The sequence below is a fragment of the Syzygium oleosum genome, unplaced genomic scaffold, assembly GCF_021117445.2.
Source record: "Syzygium oleosum isolate NSW1041296 unplaced genomic scaffold, Sole_v2.1 Sole_v2.37, whole genome shotgun sequence".
Classification (NCBI taxonomy): domain Eukaryota; kingdom Viridiplantae; phylum Streptophyta; class Magnoliopsida; order Myrtales; family Myrtaceae; genus Syzygium; species Syzygium oleosum.
In genome coordinates this window covers 1,528,936-1,546,416 of record NW_026607521.1, presented here as the reverse complement: position 1 = coordinate 1,546,416, position 17,481 = coordinate 1,528,936, and the positions used below count along the sequence as shown (strand labels likewise).

General features: G+C 42.1%; 1 pseudogene; it reads left to right on the top strand.

Annotated features, from left to right (window-relative positions):
• The first annotated feature begins 176 nt into the window (after nucleotides 1-176).
• On the top strand, nucleotides 177-3,685 carry LOC115664639 (acyl-coenzyme A thioesterase 4, mitochondrial-like; annotated as a pseudogene).
• Nucleotides 3,686-17,481: the final 13,796 nt, after the last annotated feature.

Genomic DNA, 17,481 nt, shown 5'->3' with positions numbered 1-17,481 from the left:
AATTTTGCGGGTGCCGTAAATTTCACTCGATTAGTTTAAAATCATCATATTTAGCAAAACAAGCGAGCCGTGGGGCCGTCTTCCCTTGTATTCTCCTCCGTGCCCGTTACTCCTTCAGCTCCAATGAGGACGACGACGCCTCTCCACATAAACGCTCTCAAACCGTCTCCTCTCCGCCACGGCGGACGGCGGAGCCTCCGGTGTGACGGCGAGCGCGATTCCGGTGGCCTCCACGGCCCCTCCGCCCTACGAGAGTTCTCTGCCCATCGACGCCGGATCGCTCGATTCGGAAGCCGATCGGCTTGTAGCCCGGCATGTACTTCTCCCCTGTCACCAACGCCTTGTGGGAAGCGAGATCCAAGATATCCGAGGAGGTCGGCGATGCCGGTGCGAGCGGGAACGCTGCGTTGCCGGAGAGCGAATTGGTTCCCAAGGAGTCCGTCTCGTAGCAGGACGAGCATTTTCTACAAGTTTTCTAGTGGTGATTATGTGCTCAGAGAGCTGTATGGGAATCCTTGGAATGAGATCAGGATGGGGGAAGTTGGCGGAAGATCTCGATGCTCTCGCTGGGACCATATGCTATGAGGTAGATAGACTCTGCTTTGAACAACAATTGGATGGCGATACCTTAATTTTTTCTCGTTCTGAATATGGTTCCCTTTATACTCTGCGATGTTTCTCCAGCTTAAGTTTCTTGGATCGAATGATGTTTTAGACGGAATTTCGAGCGTTTTTGTCCCTGCGTATTACTTGTTTCAACGCAATGCATGCTTTGTCATTGCAAAAAAGAGCTTTCTCGGCAGGAGATGAATTGAATATGATGTCATCGACACTACTAGAGCAACACGGTTATGTGGTGTTTTGATAAATTCCTGATATAAAACTGACGATGCTGGTCCTTAGTCGGTGCTCGGTGGATAATCAGTTCTAGTATTCTGCTATTCGTAGTTCGAATGTCAATTCCTTTTTTAATAATCTAGAATTGGTCATCTCGTATTAGACAGAAGTTCATTTTTCAGACGAAAAAATTGTACATGCTATTGCTTTGCTGTAATCAGAAATTTGTCTCTATCATTTGTATATGTGCATATACAAATTCTTATCAATCTTTGTCCATATCGATTTCTGCAATCAGAGGTTTAGTGCTTAAGTTCTCCAGTGATTAGTCATAGTTCATATGGTGTGGGAATTCATCAAAAATTGTGCGTAACAGAACATCCCCATTGTTTTTTTAGCCTTTCAATTTTGGACCAGCATTGCTCCAGCAACCATGGCACCACAAGGCGTCAATTACTAGTCACTGCTTCCGTAGACAGGATGTTTCTCAAGAGGCCAACACGTATTGACACTGACTTGCAAATAGTGGGAGCTGCTACATAAGTAGGGCGCTTGTCGATGGAGATCCAACTGGAAGTAACTTAGTCTACAGAAGGTATAATATGAAACAGATCTTCCCATCGTTGATAGTATGCTACTCTCTCCCCTCAAGTTGATGACATTGCTTTGTTGGCTTATTGGATAAGAATATACATTTCCATCTGCTGCCACTAAGCAGTTGCAGGAGTCACGTTACTCCTCATCCCTAAGGATGGTGTCACTTTCGTGGCTGTGCCTTAAATATATGTTTATTCTTTGCAAACCATATTTACTCTTGCATGTTTTCTTTGCTCTACTCATAAAAACTAAGGAGCAGTTTGCTAATTTGCTAGCCATTTACCATTCTCTTATTACCAAAAAAATAAAAATATAAACCCATCCAAACTATGGAGAAGCTTACTAATCAACATCCTCTTGCCAAAAGATATTGGTAATTTGTCAAGTTTTTTGGCATGTTGTTTAAGCATAATACTCGGATGTCAGATCTTCATAAAGTTATCCTTTCCATGATATAGTCTCATTACTGATCCATTCTGCTATTTACCTTAAACTGGTAATTTCCTGCAGAAACCCGGAATTCCTCAGATTCAGTTGCACTTACCGACAATTTCACATTTGTGGCTTGTGATTCTAGAACTGGGAAATCAACTCCAATTAACCCCCATCTCACCAGAGACAGAGAGAGAAAAATTACTTTGGCAAGAGGCAGAAAAGACGAATAAACTGAGGAAAAAGAAGAGAGAAGAATGTAGCAGGGATAGTAAGGTGGAGGACTTGTCCAGGTTCCAGGCTTGACTTACCGAAGTTCGTGTCTTCTGTGATATGCGAGCTCCGGCAGACAGAGATAGCATTCTGATGGGAGAAACTTGTTTTGAGAACTCATTAGTATGCCAGCCGCAAGGAATATCCATGGAAGGATATTTGGAGGATTTTTAATGCGAAGGGCCTTTGAATATGCCTGTTCAACTATATATGCTTTTGCTGGTGTGGCACCGCAGTTCGTTGAAGTTTACTATGTTGATTTCTTGAGACCTGTAAGTATTCATCCTACGCAAGATGTATTTCTATGCAATAGTTACGTGATATATCTGGTGTTAGAGTCTTCTATAAGCACGGATTGTCGTATTTGAGCCTTCACTGTTGCAGTTTGATCTTTATGTGTGAAATTATGGATCTGTTAAGTGGAAGATCATAATATGAAGGATATTATTTTAGGGACGTAGGCGGACGTTGGTAATTTTCTCCGCCTTAAATGCTGTATCCTGTATACGTAGCTTGACATTTCAGCTGAACACCTGATAAATGTCGAATTTGTGGCCCATGTGATGCCACCTGAGCTCAGGTCAAGCGAGGTACTAGTGGCCCATGCGGGTGACATTTTCCTCAAGCAAATTTCAATACATTCGGCTACTGTGATCAGACGTCAAAGGATGCGGTGGTTAGGGGCTTTATCTATTTACTCCCCCCTTCTTTTGGGCCCAAACTATCTACCTTCCCTTAACATAATGATCGTGCATAATAAAATTCAAACAGAGAAACAAGAATGAACTGGTCAACTAGTTGGGGGACACTGAAGTCTGCCTATTCAAGAATGAACTGATATTTTGTCAGACTTGGCTTCAGATCACCATGTCTTAGATACTCCTAATAAGTTTTTATCATTTCATCTATCATCCTAACAGGCCGTGAATGATGAATTGAGGATTCAGAAATTTGTCTAATCCACGGAAGAAGAGGCGTGGCATGTCCTTGAACGTATGGATGCTGAGAGCTGTTAGACTTCATCCCGAATACACTTCTCCGGTGATTGAATCGAAAGTCCATTACTCGCAGGTTGAATGATAATTAGCGGGGGACTGAAATTAATACTCAAAAAGCATAAAGTGGACAACATTGCCAAGCAAAAGAGGAACTTGGGGACGTCAGTTTAGTTAGGAACTTGACAGATACCTAACCCACTAAACATGTATCCGCATTGCGAAGTCCAATTATTTACCACTTTTGAGAAAGTCTCACTGCCCGAAGAGATAAACCAAAGATTAGCAAGAAGTTATGCAAGGGCACCTCATATTACTCGTATTGCTGAATAGAGTGCCTACTCTGCATAGATTAGGCATACAGGCATTTCCACCCATTTTAGTGGAAGGACGTGCTATTGGTAAAGATGCCAAGTAAAATGATGTTGAGAAATAAGAGCTCCCGTCCATTCACAAGGACATGGGACTAAACATGTCACTGATTCTAATTGATGGAGAGCAGCAGGAAAGTTGTGAACTTCCAGATCTGCTGGCAATAACCTTGTACTATGTTCTGCGTCGATATGTGCGTGTTCTTTGTTTTGTGACGGAGTTGTTTTGCCTTGTCTTAATGCTAGGTCAAGGAACTACACGCTCTTGTGTCGAGAACTATGGGAGTTCTTCTGAGAAGGCTTCTTCACGATGGAATTCTTTTGAGATATTTGCTTCGAAGCAATTGGTAAGTCAACATCCTTCATAAGATAATCCATCCACGTTTCGGATTCAAACCGGTGCGATAATCTGGGGTCGGAACTTGGTAGTTCATTGCTACCTGGTCCGGTCACATTTATTAGCCGTCTTATTAGATGATTCTCTGCACTGTTCGTATCGGATATCTACAAAGGGCGAGGCAATTGTAGCGGGACTGCTTATGCTTATCATATTTCTATCCCTGAATGATTGGAAATTAGGACGGAGTATTCTTGCAATCATTTGCAAGAGTTTTTTTTTTTGGTCGAAACCGTTTATTAGTTTTGGCATTTGCTTTCTTAGGTCTTCAAATCACTCATAAACAAGCTCCTGACATGATCAATTGCAAAATAACACTAAATGTACTAAAAATCGTATACAGAATAATTGATTTGGAGAGATGTGACATAATTTTATTGGATACTAAATATGACCCGGTAGTTATAATGTCCACATGCAATCGGTCCTATTATTTAACATGTCAATTTGTAAAAGAATTAATCATACTTCGCATTGTTCATTATGCGATTAAAACCGGGACAAGAATTACAATCATAGAAATATATTTTAAGGCGATTCTCCCATCCCTTTCTCCCTCCACAAACATAAATGCACACACGTGCAGCTCCACGTTTGAACCATATATTTCTTTCCAAATGATATTACTGATCTCAATTGATCTGCTGCATTAGAACAAGCACTTAATCACTCGATAAATTTCCTGAAGGTTTTCTTATAAGATTATAGGACATTGTTTTCACCTGCACGATTCCAATCACCTCGGAGAAAAACACGATCAAAGCCACATTTGACATAAATCATTAGTATTTTTGGTGGATCCAACACAAGGCAGCACGATTTGAATCCTTCTTCGAAATTCAGGCGAAGTTCCTAATATGTTAGAACAATAATCGAGAATGCTTTGTAGGATGCGGTGGCCAATGGAATGTTGCGAAAAATATAATATCAAATAAAAAGTTTAGTCTTATATTTTGCCTTACACAAAAAAGCAATGAATAAATAATAGAGAGACCGTCGTCGCCAGCCTTGTGCGGCACCATTGATGGAAGAGAGGAGAGACGGAGTACGAGAGTGGGGTCGCTTTGCAAGCCTCACCGGTGGCCGGGCGCTCGTCCAGCCAAGCAAAGAGCGCATGAGGTGCAGGCGGTGATGGACGAGCATAGAAATTTCCAAAGTATAGTGACTAAGTAGGCTAGAGATGGAGAAACTGAAATTAATACCTCTTACTCGTCCAGAAAGTGAGTGAGCAGGGAACACTCGAGCATAGAAAGTGAGGTAATTACACTTACTCTGACAAGATGAGAGGTAACGCTCAGGCAAAACAACTATACAACTCTGGGCGAGACTATTGACTTTATCTTCTCATTTCTCTTCGGTATATATTAATCTTTTTCCCAAGCCACGCTCTATAGATTATGACCTTTGCTTTCTCAGGTCTTCAAATCACTTGTAAACAAGCTCCCAACATAATTGATTGCAAAATGGTGAAATTATTAAAAAAGTCATAAACTTATTATAATTGCGTCAATTCAGTTATAAATATTTCAATTTGACAAATTTAGTCCTAAACCTTTTGACAAATTGTCAATTTAGCCAATCAGGCCAATTTTGGACAGAAAATCGCCAACGTGGATGCCGGCCGACTGACTTATGTGTGGGCAACGGGCATTGACTTGCATAATTTTTTTTAATATAATTTGTAGTTTTCGTTTCTTTATAGTTAAGAATTGCCAATAAAGTGGCTGGGGCTGTTTCATATTTTCATTTTGCTGTAGCTATACCCGTTTATCACTGTGATATCAAGTCGTCGGATATACTTTTGGACAAAGAATATAGAGCCAAAGTGGCGGAGCTTGCACGCAATTGCACGTGGAGTTGCACGTGAGAGGGGGTGTTGAAGTATTGTCCCATATTGCTTAACAATGGAGTCTTAAATGCTCTTTATATTCATTAGTCATCGAATATACTTTTGGACAAAAAATATCGAGTCAAAGTGGCAGATTTTGGAGCTTCCAAGTCAATTACCAGACTCACTTGACCGCAATGGTAGGCGGAACCCTATATATAGCTTCGGAGTGGTCCTTGTCGAACTACTAACCGGAGAAAAGCAATTTCCAAGGGCCGCTTGTGGGCCGCTTGTTTGATGTTCTTGATAAGGAGGTATTAGAGTGTCCCTAAAAACGGTGATCACCGTCTATGAAACCCTCGCTCTTTTTACTTTTTTCATGACTAGATGCACGGGGTAAGATTTTTTTTTTTGCAAGAAAGGCTACAAAGGACTTGTTTTTTTTCTTGAAGCTTCACCTTAATCTCAAGATAAGTCTTGGAAATCATAATCCTAATCTAAGTCCAAATTAGACATTTAGATGGAAAAACCTCTTTAAACCTTAATCAATAACCCTTCTAGAAAATGTGCACGGTCCATGCACGGAATGTGCACGGAAGTTGCACGTATTTCATCTTTCAATGGAGGAGAATCGCTTGTTTGATGTTCTTGATAAGAAGGTATTAGAGTGTAGCTCGAAAGGGTGATCACTGTCTATGGTTTCAATAGTTTACAAGAGCCTCGCTTTTTTTACTTTTCTCTTTTTCTTGTCTGTTTGTTCATTGTGGGCGGCAAGGCGACTTTCAGGGTCAAGATCAAGGTGTTGAAGATTTGAACAAGTGCTCATTGTACATGTCCGAAGCAAATCCAGAGGAGCCCTCTGCAAAAACAGAAAGGAGAGGATCGGTTAAAAATGGAAAGGGAGATTCCAAAACTAGGCACACTCTCTGCTTAGTCAATCGCTTCTTCTTTGAGCCATTTCCATACTGAGAAGAGCTATCGATCAGATGGCGCAAACGGCAAAAACTAAGCCGCATCAAGATCAAGGGGTTGAAGAAGATTGGGCGAGTGCTGCTCATTTATGTCGAGCAAGGCTGTTGTTCGCGGAAGGTTCTCGTTCATGTCAAATATGGTGTGGCATTCCTCAGTCCCACGGCCAAAAGTGGAAACTCGATCCACCATTAGGAACAATGAATGATGCAATCTGGTTTCGCATACAAACCCTGATTTTTCCTGCATTGGAGCTCGAAAGTCTGCGAATTTCTTCGCCTTTTTCAAGCTTGAAGAAAACCCATCCGAGGTATTGTCTCCCCTCTCACTTCTAGTTCGTCTTTTTTATTTGGTACCTATCAAGTCGCAATTTTAATGAGATGCCGCTTTCATAATGTTATTGTGAGTCCAACCCTCCTTAACTTCGTCATGCTCCTTGTAGATTTGAAAAAAAGAGTGGACAACTGAAATTTGGGGTGAACATCTTGCCTGGCCTGACTAATATGCGTACCCATAAGGCATTAGATGCATTCCCTATCCAACTGTCTGTCTCCATCTGCACCGTACAAGACGCAGTTTAGACTATGTAGGAAGCAATGAGATGCACCAAGGATATGTCACCATTGTTTAAATTACATTGCTATATTTTATATAGCAAAAATTGTGTCGGAATGTTTTTGACACTGTCGAATTTGGTATGGCAAGATAATTGTGTTGGAATGGTTGTGGCATCTTGTGAACGTAGAAAATTCAAAGACCAATGGGAAACAAAATGCTGCAATACTTGCCAACGTTCTCAAATTTGGCTAATTCACCCCTACAATAGAGTCGACTAGTCAGTTGCGCGCTGTTTCTGATTTGGATACTTCGTTTTCTGAATTATTTTGGTTTTGTTTAAACTTTGGTTCCCATTGATTATTGTTCCATTTATACATCAACCGAACTCGCAGTGGTGTTGAGCCTCCCCGTTTGTCCTGGTATTGTGGTTTCTTTTCCGTTACTTTGATTTTGGAAGGGTGAACTATTCCGAGGATTGGATGGAGTGTGTCTCACGTGAGGTTTGTGAGATGTTTAGATTTTTGAATGTTGCTGGATGAACATTTTATGGGAAAGCTATGATGCATTAATCTAGTCTTCTTGATGGAAACAGCTGAAAGTTAGAGATCCGGTATGGATTGTGTCCAACTTTTGGCGGGCAATCGCCCTTGTCTTCCGTTGAAGAAGATGATGTGCACTATAGTGGGATTTGCAAAGGGCATTGTGCTCTTGATTTTCACGTCATATATCCTCCCAGACACGGTCTTGCCCGCATGTTTTCTTCCATTTTTTACCACACTTTTCCAAATTGGTGTCCTGCAAGGGAATACACTGATGAAGAGCTGGCATCACGTGTTGTGACCATAGACATACTAAACACTCCTCCGATTAAAACAATGAACCCGAAAATAGCCTTCATGTTTTTTTTCTTGAAGCTTCACCTTAATCTCAAGATAAGTCTTGGAAATCATAATCCTAATCTAAGTCCAAATTAGACATTTAGATGGAAAAACCTCTTTAAACCTTAATCAATAACCCTTCTAGAAAATGTGCACGGTCCATGCACGGAATGTGCACGGAAGTTGCACGTATTTCATCTTTCAATGGAGGAGAACTGCTTGTTTGATGTTCTTGATAAGAAGGTATTAGAGTGTAGCTCGAAAGGATGATCACTGTCTATGGTTTCAATAGTTTACAAGAGCCTCGCTTTTTTTACTTTTCTCTTTTTCTTGTCTGTTTGTTCATTGTGGGCGGCAAGACGAGTTTCAGGGTCAAGATCAAGGTGTTGAAGATTTGAACAAGTGCTCATTGTACATGTCCGAAGCAAATCCAGAGGAGCCCTCTGCAAAAACAGAAAGGAGAGGATCGGTTAAAAATGGAAAGGGAGATTCCAAAACTAGGCACACTCTCTGCTTAGTCAATCGCTTCTTCTTTGAGCCATTTCCATACTGAGAAGAGCTATCGATCAGATGGCGCAAACGGCAAAAACTAAGCCGCATCAAGATCAAGGGGTTGAAGAAGATTGGGCGAGTGCTGCTCATTTATGTCGAGCAAGGCTGTTGTTCGCGGAAGGTTCTCGTTCATGTCAAATATGGTGTGGCATTCCTCAGTCCCACGGCCAAAAGTGGAAACTCGATCCACCATCAGGAACAATGAATGATGCAATCTGGTTTCGCATACAAACCCTGATTTTTTCCTGCATTGGAGCTCGAAAGTCTGCGAATTTCTTCGCCTTTTTCAAGCTTGAAGAAAACCCATCCGAGGTATTGTCTCCCCTCTCACTTCTAGTTCGTCTTTTTTATTTGGTACCTATCAAGTCGCAATTTTAATGAGATGCCGCTTTCATAATGTTATTGTGAGTCCAACCCTCCTTAACTTCGTCATGCTCCTTGTAGATTTGAAAAAAAGAGTGGACAACTGAAATTTGGGGTGAACATCTTGCCTGGCCTGACTAATATACGTACCCATAAGGCATTAGATGCATTCCCTATCCAACTGTCTGTCTCCATCTGCACCGCATAAGACGCAGCTTGTTTAGGCTATGTAGGAAGCAATGAGATGCACCAAGGATATGTCACCATTGTTTAAATTACATTGCTATATTTTATATAGCAAAAATTGTGTCGGAATGTTTTTGACACTGTCGAATTTGGTATGGCAAGATAATTGTGTTGGAATGGTTGTGGCATCAGTTGAACGTAGAAAATTCAAAGACCAACGGGAAACAAAATGCTACAATACTTGCCAACGTTCTCAAATTTGGCTAATTCACCCCTACAATAGAGTCGACTAATCAGTTGCGCGCTGTTACTGATTTGGATACTTCGTTTTCTGAATTATTTTGGTTTTGTTTAAACTTTGGTTCCCATTGATTATTGTTCCATTTATACATCAACCGAACTCGCAGTGGTGTTGAGCCTCCCCGTTTGTCCTGGTATTGTGGTTTCTTTTCCGTTACTTTGATTTTGGAAGGGTGAACTATTCCGAGGATTGGATGGAGTGCGTCTCACATGAGGTTTGCGAGATGTTTAGATTTTTGAATGTTGCTGGATGAACATTTTATGGGAAAGCTATGATGCATTAATCTAGTCTTCTTGATGGAAACAGCTGAAGGTTAGAGATCCGGTATGGATTGTGTCTAACTTTTGGCGGGCAATCGCCCTTGTCTTCCGTTGAAGAAGATGATGTGCACTATAGTGGGATTTGCAAAGGGGATTGTGCTCCTGATTTTCACGTCCATATATCCTCCCAGACACGGTCTTGCCCGCATGTTTCTTTCATTTTTTACCACACTTTTCCAGATTGGCGTCCTGCAAGGGAATACACTGATGAAGAGCTGTCATCACGTGTTGTGACTATAGACATACTAAACACTCCTCCACTTAAAACAATGAACCCGAAAATAGCCTTCATGTTCTTGAGTCCCGCTTCGCTACCTTTCGAGGAGTTGTGGGATAAGTTTTTCCAGGTAAGATTCCACATTTACTCTTTCTATTCCTACATGTTGGAATTTAGATTATGCGGAAGGATGATTTTAATTTCAATGATAGTTTGTGGTTTGAGTGTGTGCAAGTTTATATGTGTATAGTATAGCTGACTCAGGAGTCAACAAGGGGCAAGGTATATGGATGAGTATTCAAGGGATAGTAGGCTATGGGATATGGAAATATAGTTGCATAATTTAATGTGAAGTACAAACGATGTAGTTGGAATGGCGAGGGAGCTAAGGGATATGCATTTCAGTACATGCTCCCCACACTCAGTGCTGGTGGAGGTCTAAACCTCACACGCCCATTTACAAGAATGAAGTATCCTATTTATACCATATTTCTGTTGGCGTGAGCTGTATTTCCTACAAAATAGGAATTTTTTATTTTTTTTCTGATTTATTGAGATGCTAGGGTTATCCCCTATATTGTATATAAGTAAGATTGTAATGCTCTACAAAATGATTCAATATAGAGAAAACTATTCTTCGACATGGTATCAGAGCCTAGGGTTCGCTCCTTGTGAGTACTGTACGTTAATCTCCCATTAAAGCATTGACTTGCATAATTTTTTTTTAATATAATTTGTAGTTTTCGTTTCTTTTTTTCTCTTTTTCTTGTCTGTCTGTTCATTGTGGGCGGCGAGGTGAGTTCCGGGGTCAAGATCAAGGGGTTGAAAATTTGAACAAGTGCTCATTGTACATGTCCGAAGCAAAGCCAGAGGAGCCCTATGCGAAAACAGAAAGGAGAGGATCGGTTAAAAATGGAAAGGGAGAATCCAAAACTAGGCACACTCTCTGCTTAGTCAATCGCTTCTTCTTTGAGCCATTTCCATACTGTGAAGAGCTATCGATCAGATGGTGCAAACGGCAAAAACTAAGCCGCATCAAGATCAAGGGGTTGAAGAAGATTGGGCGAGTGCTGCTCATTTATGTCGAACAAGGCTGTTGTTCGCGGAAGGTTCTCGTTCATGTCAAATATGGTGTGGCATTCCTCAGTCCCACGGCCAAAAGTGGAAACTCGATCCACCATCAGGAACAATGAAGGATGCAATCTGGTTTCGCATACAAACCCTGATTTTTTCCTGCATTGGAGCTCGAAAGTCTACGAATTTCTTTGCCTTTTTCAAGCTTGAAGAAAACCCATCCGAGGTATTGTCTCCCCTCTCACTTCCAGTTCGTCTTTTTTATTCGGTACCTATCAAGTCGCAATTTTTATGAGATGCCGCTTTCATAATGTTATTGTGAGTCCACCCCTCCTTAACTTTGTCGTGCTCCTTGTAGATTTGAAAAAAAGAGTGGACAACTAAAATTTGGGGTGAACATCTTGCCTGGCCTGACTAATATGCGTACCCATAAGGCATTAGATGCATTCCCTATCCAACTGTCTGTCTCCATCTGCACCGCATAAGACGCAGTTTAGGCTATGTAGGAAGCAATGAGATGCACCAAGGATATGTCACCATTGTTTAAATTACATTGCTATATTTTATATAGCAAAAATTGTGTCGGAATGTTTTTGACACTGTCGAATTTGGTATGGCAAGATAATTGTGTTGGAATGGTTGTGGCATCTTGTGAACGTAGAAAATTCAAAGACCAACGGGAAACAAAATGCTGCAATACTTGCCAACGTTCTCAAATTTGGCTAATTCACCCCTACAATAGAGTCGACTAGTGAGTTGCGCGCTGTTTCTGATTTGGATACTTCGTTTTCTGAATTATTTTGGTTCTGTTTAAACTTTGGTTCCCATTGATTATTGTTCCATTTATACATCAACCGAACTCGCAGTGGTGTTGAGCCTCCCCGTTTGTCCTAGTATTGTGGTTTCTTTTCCGTTACTTTGATTTTGGAAGGGTGAACTATTCCGAGGATTGGATGGAGTGTGTCTCACGTGAGGTTTGCGAGATGTTTAGATTTTTGAACGTTGCTGGATGAATATTTTATGGGAAAGCTTTGATGCATTAATCTAGTCTTCTTGATGGAAACAAGTGACGGTTGGAGATCCGGTATGGATAGTGTCCAAATTTTGGCGGCAATCGCCCTCGTCTTCTGTTGAAGAAGATGATGTGCACTATAGTGGGATTTGCAATGGGGATTATGTTCCTGATTTTCGCATCCATATATCCTCCCAGAGACAGTCTTGCCCGCATGTTTTCTTCCATTTTTTACCACACTTTTCCAGATTGGCATCCTGCAAGGGAATACACTGATGAAGAGCTGGCATCACGTGTTGTGACCATGGACATACTAAACACTCCTCCACTTAAAACAATGAACCCGAAAATAACCTTCATGTTCTTGAGTCCCGCTTCGCTACCTTTCGAGGAGTTGTGGGATAAGTTTTTCCAAGTAAGATTCCACATTTACTCTTTCTATTTCTACATGTTGGAATTTAGATTGTGCGGAAGTATGATTATAATTTCAATGATAGTTTGTGGTTTGAGTGTACGCAAGTTTATATGTGTATAGGATAGATGACTCAGGAGTCAACAAGGGGCAAGGTATATGGATGAGTATTCAAGAGATAGTAGGCTATGGGATATGGAAATATAGTTGCATAATTTAATGTGGAGTACAAACGATGTAGTTGGAATGGCGAGGGAGCTAAGGGATATGCATTTCAGTACACGCTCCCCGCACTCGGTGCTGGTGGAGGTCTAAACCTCACACACCCATTTACAAGAATGAAGTATCCTATTTATACCATATTTCTGTTGGCGTGAGCTGTATTTTCTACAAAATAGCGATTTTTTTATTTTTTCCTCATTTATTGAGATGCTAGGGTTATCCCCTATATTGTATATAAGTAAGATTGTAATGCTGTACAGAATGATTCATTATAGAAAAAACTATTCTTCGACATGGTATCAGAGCCTAGGGTTTGCTCCTTGTGAGTACTGTACGTTAATCCCCCATTAAAGCATTGACTTGCATAATTTTTTTTAATATAATTTGTAGTTTTCGTTTCTTTTTTTCTCTTTTTCTTGTCTGTCTGTTCATTGTGGGCGGCGAGGCGAGTTTCAGGGTCAAGATCAAGGTGTTGAAGATTTGAACAAGTGCTCATTGTACATGTCCGAAGCAAAGCCAGAGGAGCCCTATGCGAAAACAGAAAGGAGAGGATCGGTTAAAAATGGAAAGGGAGATTCCAAAACTAGGCACACTCTCTGCTTAGTCAATCGCTTCTTCTTTGAGCCATTTCCATACTGTGAAGAGCTATCGATCAGATGGTGCAAACGGCAAAAACTAAGCCGCATCAAGATCAAGGGGTTGAAGAAGATTGGGCGAGTGCTGCTCATTTATGTCGAACAAGGCTGTTGTTCGCGGAAGGTTCTCGTTCATGTCAAATATGGTGTGGCATTCCTCAGTCCCACGACCAAAAGTGGAAACTCGATCCACCATCAGGAACAATGAAGGATGCAATCTGGTTTTGCTTACAAACCCTGATTTTTTCCTGCATTGGAGCTTGAAAGTCTGCGAATTTCTTCGCCTTTTTCAAGCTTGAAGAAAACCCATCCGAGGTATTGTCCCCCCTCTCACTTCCAGTTCATCTTTTTTATTCGGTACCTATCAAGTCACAATTTTTATGAGATGCCGCTTTCATAATATTATTGTGAGTCCACCCCTCCTTAACTTCGTCATGCTCCTTGTAGATTTGAAAAAAAGAGTGGACAACTGAAATTTGGGGTGAACATCTTGCCTGGCCTGACTAATATGCGTACCCATAAGGCATTAGCTGCATTCCCTATCCAACTGTCTGTCTCCATCTGCACCGTACAAGACGCAGTTTAGGCTATGTAGGAAGCAATGAGATGCACCAAGGATATGTCACCGTTGTTTAAATTACACTGCTGTATTTTGTATAGTAAAAATTGTGTCGGAATGTTTTTGACACTGTCGAATTTGGTATGGCAAGATAATTGTATTGGAATGGTTGTGGCATCTTGTGAACGTAGAAAATTCAAGGACCAATTGGAAATAAAATGCTGCAATACTTGCCAACGTTCTCAAATTTGGCTAATTCACCCCCACAACAGGGTCGACTAGTCAACTGCGCGCTGTTTTTGATTTCGATACTTCGTTTTCTAAATTATTTTGGTTCTGTTTAAACTTTGGTTCCCATTGATTATTGTTCCATTTATACATCAACCGAACTCGCAGTGGTGTTGAGCCTCCCCATTTGTCCTAGTATTGTGGTTCCTTTTCCGTTACTTTGATTTTGGAAGGGTGAACTATTCCGAGGATTGGATGGAGTGTGTCTCACGTGAGGTTTGCGAAATGTTTAGATTTTTGAATGTTGCTGGATGAACATTTTATGGGAAAGCTTTGATGCATTAATCTAGTCTTCTTCATGGAAACAGCTGAAGGTTGGAGATCCGGTATGGATAGTGTCCAAATTTTGGCGGGTAATCGCCTTCGTCTTCCGTTGAAGAAGACGATGTGCACTATAGTGGGATTTGCAATGGGGATTATGTACCTGATTTTCGCGTCCATATATCCTCCCAGACATAGTCTTGCCCGCATGTTTTCTTCCATTTTTTACCACACTTTTCCAAATTGGCATCCTGCAAGGGAATACACTGATGAAGAGCTGGCATCACGTGTTGTGACCATGGACATACTAAACACTCCTCTACTTAAAACAATGAACCCGAAAATAGCCTTCATGTTCTTGAGTCCCGCTTCGCTAGCTTTCGAGGAGTTGTGGGATAAGTTTTTCCATATAAGATTCCACATTTACTCTTTCTATTCCTACATGTTGGAATTTAGATTGTGCGGAAGGATGATTTTAATTTGGGATAAGTGCACTACAAGTTCTAAAACTTGTCACAAAAGTGCATTTGAGACCTAAAACTTACAAAAAGTGCAATTGAGTCCTCAAACTTGTTAAATTGATTCAATCAAGTCCTAAACTTAACACCGTTAAATTTACTAACGAAAAATACTAACGTGGCGTTGACGTGTCATATTTTATTACTTTTATTGGGACACGTGGCAATGATGTGGCGTACAATAAGCGCCACGTCAGCAAAAATAAAAATAAAAATTAAATTAGAAAAAAGCTATAAAAAAAAAGGAGACCCCACCCGGCAGCTGCGGCGGTGGCCAAGCCCTCGCCGGTGGCCGCCGCCACAGCCGCCGGGAAGGGCCGGCGAAGGTCACCTGGGCCTTCTCGAAGCCCGGCGACCCTCGCCAGCCCCGGGCGAGGCCCTACCGGTCCCCGGCGACGGCATGAAGCCCCCGATCTGGGGGAGGGCACGACCCTCGCCTCAGATTTGAGCGAGGGTCGCCGGGGGCCGACGAGGGCCGGCGAGGCCTCGCCCGGGGATGCCCACCCCGGCGAGGCCTCGCCGGTCCGCGCCTGCCCCAGCGAGGGCCGGCGAGGCCTCGCTCGGGGTCGCCCACCCCGGGCGAGGCCTCGGCGGTCCGCGCCAACCCCAAAGGCGAGGCCGGCGACCCTCGCTCGGATCTCGGGGCGAGGTCGCGCCTCCCCCAGACGGGGCCGCAAGCCCTCGTCGGGGACTCGCTCGGGGCCGGCGAGGGCCGGCGACCGTCGCTCAGATCTGGGGCGAAGGTCGCTCCCGCCCCCAGATCGGGGGCTGAAGGCCCTCGCCGGGGACTCGCCCGGGGCCGGCGAAGGTCGCCGGGCTTCGGGAAGGCCCAGGCGACCTCCGCCGGTCCTTCCTGGCGGCGGCCACCGGCGAGGGCTTGGCCACTGCCGCAGCTGTTGGTTTAGGGGTTTTTTTTCCTTTTTTTTGTTTTTAATTTTTTTATAGCTTTTTCTAATTTAATTTACATTTTTTTTAACTTTTTCTGACGTGGCGCTTGTTGGACGCCACGTGTCTCAATAAAAGTATTAAAATATGACACATCAGCACCACGTCAGCGTTTTCCGTTAATAAATTTAACGGTGTTAAGTTTAGGACTCGATTGAATCAATTTGACAAGTTTTAGGACTCAATTACACTTTTTGTAAGTTTTAGGACTCAAATGCACTTTTGTGACAAGTTTTAGGACTTGTAGTGCACTTATCCCTTTTAATTTCAATGATAGTTTGTGGTTTGAGTGTGTGCAAGTTTATATGTGTATAGTATAGCTGACTCAGGAGTCAACAAGGGGCAAGGTATATGGATGAGTATTCAAGGGATAGTAGGCTATGGGATATGAAAATATAGTTGCATAATTTAATATGGAGTACAAACGATGTAGTTGGAATGGCGAGGGAGCTAAGGGATATGCATTTCAGTACATGCTCCCCGCACTCGGTGCTGGTGGAGGTCTAAACCTCACACGCCCATTTACAAGAATGAAGTATCCTATTTATACCATATTTCTGTTGGCGTGAGCTGTATTTTCTACAAAATAGAGATTTTTTTTATTTTTTCCTGATTTATTGAGATGCTGGGGTTATCCTCTGTATTGTATATAAGAAAGATTGTAATGCTGTACAGAATGATTCAACATAGAAAAAACTATTCTTCGACATGGTATCAGAGCCTAGGGTTCGCTCCTTGTGAGTATTGTACGTTAATCCCCGATTACGGCATTGACTTGCATAATTTTTTTTAAATATAATTTGTAGTTTTCGTTTCTTTTTTTCTCTTTTTCTTGTCTGTCTGTTCATTGTGGGCGGCAAGGCGAGTTTCAGGGTCAAGATCAAGGTGTTGAAGATTTGAACAAGTGCTCATAGTACATGTCCGAAGCAAAGCCAGAGGAGCCCTCTGCGAAAACAGAAAGGAGAGGATCGGTTAAAAATGGAAAGGGAGAGTCCAAAACTAGGCACACTCTCTACTTAGTCAATCGCTTCTTCTTTGAGCCATTTCCATACTGAGAAGAGCTATCGATCAGATGGCGCAAACGGCAAAAACTAAGTCGCATCAAGATCAAGGGGTTGAAGAAGATTGGGCGAGTGCTGCTCATTTATGTCAAACAAGGTTGTTCTTCGCGTAAGGTTCTCGTTCATGTCAAATATGGTGTGGCATTCCTCAGTCCCACGGCCAAAAGTGGAAACTCGATCCACCATCAGGAACAACAAGCTCAACAACATCACAATTTCGGGTACGACATTGCTCAAGGGAAGATGTTTGAAAGAATTGAATGTGAACAGCTTGCTGATCGACTTATGTGTCAAGTCAATGTTACTATTATCTGAACAGTGGTCTTCACTTTGTCAGCATGATCGCTAGTATCATACTTCAAATTCAGTAAGCTTCTACCTCGGAAACTGAGGACAAGCAGGACACTCACTTGATAGGCA